Here is a 6846-nt window from a genome sequence, read left to right as displayed (position 1 = left end):
AGACCGAGCACAAGCATGGGGAGCAGCAGAGGGAGAGGGAGAAGCAGGCTCCCCGCCGAGCAGAGAGCTCAACGCAGGGCTCGATCCCAGGACCCCAGGATCATGACATGAGCCAAAGGTGACGCTTAACTGACTGAGCCACCCAGGCAGCCTCCAAATATTTACTCTTTTTCATCTTCCTGTAAACTGCATTCCTTCTCTTCGAAGTCCCAGACCCCCTACCCCTTCTCCTTAGTTCAGCATGACACATACAGCTCACTGTGCCTGTCTTTGGAATTTCCATGTCTACGTGGATTCCCCCATACATACAAAATTCAATCTGATTTTCTCCTGTTAATCTGGCTTACATCAACTTGATTCTTGGTCCAGCGAGGACCTTGAAGGAACAGGAGAATCTGGTCCCCCAACAAGACCATGGAAGGTTAGAGAGGGAAAGTGTGGTAGGCTAAGTAATGAATGTGTCCCCGAAGAGAGGGGCTCTCATTCCCTGGAACCCCTCAATGTGACCTTATGTGGGAAAGGGTCTTTGCAAATGTGATCGAGTTAAGGATCCTGAGCTGGAGGGATTACCCTGCCTTACCTGGGTGGCCCTAACCGCCATCACAAGCACCCTTATAAGACAGAGACAAGCACCCTTATAAGACACCCACCAGGAAAGCTATGTGAAGACAGAGGCAGATATTGGATCTGTGCAGCCTGAAGCCAAAGGATGCCCGGACCCCCCAAAAGCTAGAAGGGGCAAGGAGCCGATTCTCCTCTAGAACTTTCCAAGGACATGCCATGGGGCTGACACTTTGATTTTGCCCTGGTGATACGGATTTCAGACTTCTGGCCTCTGAAACAGAATAAATTTTTGGTTGTTTTAACCCACCAGGCTTGTGGGCCTTTGCAATACGGCAGCCCCAGGAAATTCACACAGGAAGTGACTTGTCCACAGCCACCTAGCTAGAGAGTGGAGGTGTTGGGCTTCAAACACAGTAAATGCTCAGAAAACAGGACCTGTCGTTGTCGTTGTTGTTACTGCTGCCTGCAGAAAGGCTGGGGGATAAAATGTCAAAAAGACCATGGATTTGACCTACTTTATCCATCCCAACAGATCCCATTGGGGAGAGACAGTCTGAGTAACCAGGATTGGATGATTCAGTTTGGGAAGAAGCTATTAACCCCGGGTGGGGCTGGCTCGGGGAGATGATGAAACCATGCAGGGTGAACACCTCAGCCCCACTGGGTCACTTCCAATCACAAGAGTAAACTCCTGCTGGCTAAGCTGGTCCTGCAGATAAGCTCAAGAGGGAGTATGCCGTAGACAGAGCAAATAGGATGGCCCAACAGTGCGAAAAGATGAGGTAGTTCCTCTGTGTCTGGCTGAATTGTCCCCCATAACACTTTACTTATTGCTGATTTCATCCTCCGCTCTCTTTGGTTCAGAGTAAACACACCATGCGGCCCCTCCCCTCTTCCTTTCGTGTCTCCTCCTTTCCCTTCCTTTCCCTTCCCTTCTGTTCTTGAGCCATTCAACCCAAGAGCCATAGGTGGGTCTCAGCAAGGTAAGCATCAACAGTGGGGGAACAAGGAGAGGGGACATGCTGACCCTGCAGAGAGTGTCCTAGCCCACATGGGGTGGGAGGAGTACAGCCTCGGGGACCAGAGCTCATGGGAGGGAGGAGAGCATACTCGCAGAAAGGCAGCCTGGTATGAAGTGTCTGAGCTCCAGTGGGCTGGAAAGGGCATCCCTGTCACAGGGAGGGTGGCATCCACATTAAGAAATTGTCACATATGGGGACAAATAAGCAAACACACTGAAAACAACAAGAACACCAGGTTTCTCAGTGGACAAGGGAGTTACCAGTGTGGAAAGGGGAAAAACGGTAATTAGCTCTGGGGACTTGGATTGTAATTGGATCTCTTGGGATGAATTCATGGTTTTTTCCTTTGTGGTGGTTGTTCTTTTAAGATTTTATTGATGTACTTGTTAGAGAGAGAGAGAGAGAGCATATGTAGGGGGAGAGGCAGGCAGAGGGAGAAGCAGGCTCCCCGCTGAGTAGGGAGCTGGATACGGGACTCGACCCTAGAACCCTGGGACCATAAGCTGAGCCAAAGGCAGATGCTTAACTGCCCTAGCCACCCAGGTGTCCCAAACTCATGGTCCTTAATATAACAGAGGACTATAGAGGAAAATGGAGACAAATATTGACATAAATGTGTGTGTACATGGGTGTGCACACGCGTATGTAATTCTGTCCATGGAGAAGATCTAGGAGCAGGGACTCCCCAGTAACAGGAAGCACATATAGATCTTGAATACTGAATACTGAATACTGTTCTCCACAAAGAGGGACTTCTGTGTTTTGGAGAAATGGCTATATTCAGGCCTAGGACAGGGAAAGGACACATATATTGTGTTAGTGGGTAAGGAAGTGCTCACAGAATGAGTGACATGTCGAAAAGACACAGAAGCCCACCTGCAGGGGCCATCACAAGCCCAATCTGGGATGAACTGTCACCTAAACAAAGAAAAGCAGTAACATACTGTAGCCCATGGAGTCATTTACATCAGTCTCTACGGACATACACCAATGGAAAGTTTGATGAGAGGTGGGACATTTACCTGGTCTCCAAGTACCTCCCTATGAATTATTTCTTAATGAGAAAAAGAGCAGGTTCACTGCACAGTGGGGAAGCCTGGAAGACACCACCTCATTCAGTGACCGAAGTTCACAGTACCAAGTGGGACAAATTGAGGTCAGGCGTCACCCGTTATGATGCAACAAGAAAGGCACGGTATCACTTCTGCGATCGTTAATGAGGTATAGAATCCACATTCCAAAAAAAAAAGAATCCACATTCCACCTCTAATCTAAGACGCATGGGACACCTGGCTGGTCTGGTCAGTAGAGCGTGTGATGCTTGATCTTGGGGTTGTGAGTTTGAGTCTCATGTTGAGTTAGGGATTATTTAAAAAATAGAATCTAGGATGCATGACCTGAGGGGTGCCTGGGCTCAATCAGTTAAGCATCTGACTTCTGCTCAGGTCATGATCCTACGGTCCTGGGATCGAGTCCCAAGTCGGGCTCCCTGCTCAGTCCAGGAGTCTGCTTCTCTTGCACTCTCTCTCTCCCTTTGCCCCTCCTCCCACTCTTTCTCTCTCTCTTAAAATAAAATAGATAAAATCTTTCAAAAAATGAATTACCTGAATCTAATTAAGAGGAAACATCAGATGAACATAAAGAGAGAGATACTCTCCAAGTAACTACACTGTCTCTCTCTTTTTAAAAAAGATTTTATTTATTTATTTGAGAGAGAGAGAGAGAGAGAGAGACATAGTGAGAGAGCATGAGAGTGGAGGTCAGAGGGAGAAGCAGACTCCCCATGGAGCTGGGAGCCTGATGTGGGACTCGATCCCAGGACTCCGGGATCATGACCTGAGGCAAAGGCTCAACCAACTGAGCCACCCAGGCGCCCCACTACACTGTCTCTTTAACAGTATCCAGGTCATAAGAGCCAAAGAAAGACTCGGGAATATTCCAGATTGAAAAAGAATCAAGAGATGTCATAAGACAACTAATCATAGGCAACACGATATCCTGAAGTGGACCTTTTTTTTTTGCTACAGAGGACATCATTTGGACAAATGGTGAAACCTGAATGGGTCTGAGCTTTAGTATATGAGCTGCCGAAGCGAGCACGGGTCTGAGCTTTAGATGGTAATGATGAATCAGTGTTAATTTCCAGCACTGATGGATGTACTGTGATTCCATTGGAGAACACCCTTGTTTGGAGGAAATACGCACTGAACTAGTCAGGGTGATGGGCATTGTGTCAACAAACTTCCAATGGTTCAGGGGTATAAAGTTACTTGAATTGTACTCACAACTTCTCTGTAAGTTTGAGATTATGTCAAAAGAAAAAAAGGAAACAAAATGTTCTGTGTGGCTTACATAGCATTTTTTTTTTTAATTTTGAAATCATTGCCAACATCTAAAAATCAGATTTTACCTCTAATCTAGTTTTCTCACTTGTTGGGAAAGCTGAAATGCTAACAGCTCTGGGCAATGAGTGGCCAGGCGAATAGTCACAGTGTCCTTTATTTTTTAAATATACTTTTTAAGATTTATTTATTTGAGAGTGAGAGAGAGTGCTTGTACATGAGCAGGATGGGGGGTGGGGACCTGGCAGTCTGTGTTTTACAAAGCCCTTGGGATTCTGATGTTTATTCAAGTTTGAGAACCACTGATCTAGAGCATCCTTCTACTCCTCGCCAGAACTTTCTGCTAGGGACATGAGGAGCTAGGAATGAGGAATAATCTGATATTTCCTAAGGCGGAAGGGTTTGATCTTTCTGGACCCTTTCTTCCCAGGAGATCACTGGGAACCTTAGCCTTCTCTACCTTGTCATGAGAGAGAAGCCTTAGAGCCACTGAGCTGCCTTGGTTTCCCCCAAAGTGATTAGCTGCTGCTTCTTTTTAAAGATTTACTTAATTTATTTATTTTAGAAAGAGAAAGAGAGAAGAGCAGGGGTAGGAGCAAAGGGAGAGGGACAAGCAGACTCCTAACTGAGTGCTGAACTGGACAGGGAGCTCGATCTCACGACCCTGCGATCATGACTTGAGCCAAAACCAAGAGTTGGATGTTCAGCTTACTAAACTACGCAGGCACCCCCATAGTGTCCTTTATTTTTTATTATTTTTTAAGATTTTATATTTTCACTTGAGGAAAAGAGAGACAGAGAGCACAAGCAGCAGGGAGGGGCAGAGGGAGAGTAAGGAGCAGACTCCCTGCTGAGCTGGGAGCCTGACTTGAGGCTCGATCCCAGGACCTGGAGATCATGACCGGAGCCGAAGACAGATGCTTAACCATCTGAGCCACCCAGGAGCCCCCCGCATTGTCCTTTAAATGGGCCATGTGATCCCTACTCCACAGTCCCCATCACCCCTACTCCTCAGTCCCCATCCCTCCTTATTGTATAACACATAGCTTATAGCATCCATTTCTGCTAGCAGCTAGCCCCTGGGATCAGCCCAATCCCTATCATAAGGTATGGAAACCGCCCCCTCCAGAGCAGGCACTTAAAACATGTTGGATGGATGGATGGGTGGGTAGACAAGATGGGTAGATAGATAAACTTGGAAAATATTCCATTAACGTGGAGCAATGACCTTTCTCAGCGCGTTCAATGTCCCATGGTCAGACAATTCTTACAGACTTGAAAGTCTTGTGTTACCCATAGTTTCTGGGTGGTTTGGTTAGGATGGAGCAAGTTGAGAAATCAGGGTGTTGTCTGATGCTGGAGGTCCTCATTGTAGGTTGTGATCTCCCTGTGGAATTGACGGAGGTGTCTGAAATGTGGGTGGGGTACTGGCGCTGGGCCAGGGTGCTGGGCGGGATGGTGAGGCTTCAAGGAGATGGTATCTTAGGATGCCTGAGGTGGTGAGGTTGGGTGGGGTGGGAACAAGCCAAAGTGGATGGCTTGGGCTCCTATCAGTGAGAAATCCGACTTGATGGGGCATGTCAGGGTCTGTGTCATGAGCAAGAATGATGATAGCTTTGTCTCCCTCAGACCCCCTCACTTCCTGATTGTACTTGGGTTATACCCTTGTCTTAGAACAATCTCTTCTCCCATCTGCCCCCCTGAAAGATTAGATTAAAAATATTTATTACAGTTTGGCCATTACTTTTCTAGCATGAGTGATTTCTCATTGCCCTTAGGATAAAATCCACACTCTATACCACCCCCTACCCAACCCAACATGCCCTTGCTCTCCTTCCTGAACTAAACTTCTATCTCTCCACTCCCTTTCCCTCCCCTGGTCCCCTGGTGTTGCTTGCACATATCAGGCTTTTTGTCACCTTAAGGCTTTTGCACAGTCTCCAGCTGCTCTGTCACCTACGTCCCCTTCGGGTCTCTGCTCTTCATAGGTACTTATTGCCCCAACCTCCTACCTTCTATTTCCCTCTGTCCTCCTCTGACACTCTGACATTTTATTTTCTTCATTTCTAGTTATGAGTGTCTGAAATTGTCTTATTTGTGTATTATTGTGTTGTCTCTCGAAGCAGAATGCCAGCACCAGGAGAGCAGAAATTTTGCTGTACTGTTCATAATTTTGATCCACAATTCCTACCTAACACAGTGCACGGCCCATGCTGGGCACAAAATGAATATTTATTTTGGCATGAATGAGAACCTCTCAACAACTATGTGCTAGGGTTTTTGGAGAAGATGGGCGCTGGGTTTTAGGACACAAGCATTTAGGTGGGTTGCGACTGATGTGAATTGTGCTCCAAGTGGTGACAGGCAGGTACATCGGACTGTTCAGGTCAGACTGGACCCCAGATTTTGGGAAACAGGAGTCTTAGCTAGGCATGGCCAAGTCAAACCTGTGACTTGAGCAGCGTCCAGTATGGTATTGGTATGATCTGAGATCACTGAAGAAGAATCAGACGTCCCCATTGTTGTAGCTAAAGAAGACTGAGACCCAAGCGGTGTCTAACAGGCTGCGTGGGGCTGTTGGAGGACAGACTCTTGTTGCTGAGGAAACAGGTGTCCTCAGGGGCGCTGGCTGCATTGGGCTGTACCCCTCGGCTGGTAGGTGGGTTGAGTTGTGACCTGAGCAGTTCTACGCCCGCATTGGGCGAGGACCTGGCCCAAGCCGGCGCGCCCGGGTTGGGGGCGGAGGGGCAATACACCGGGTGGCTGCAGCAAACACCTGGGGAAGGTTCACCTGGGAGCGGCTCACCTGGGATGTCCTGGACAGGGGAGTCCGCTCGCTTCCGCGCCCGACAGGCCGGCCCCGCCCCCCGACCAATGGCTACGCGGAGGCCTGCCAAGGCGGGCGCGCATTGGTCCGG

This window comes from Enhydra lutris, unplaced genomic scaffold, assembly GCF_002288905.1.
Source record: "Enhydra lutris kenyoni isolate GAN:26980312 unplaced genomic scaffold, ASM228890v2 scaffoldscaffold46, whole genome shotgun sequence".
NCBI lineage: Eukaryota > Metazoa > Chordata > Mammalia > Carnivora > Mustelidae > Enhydra > Enhydra lutris.
This window is presented reverse-complemented; position numbering follows the sequence as displayed.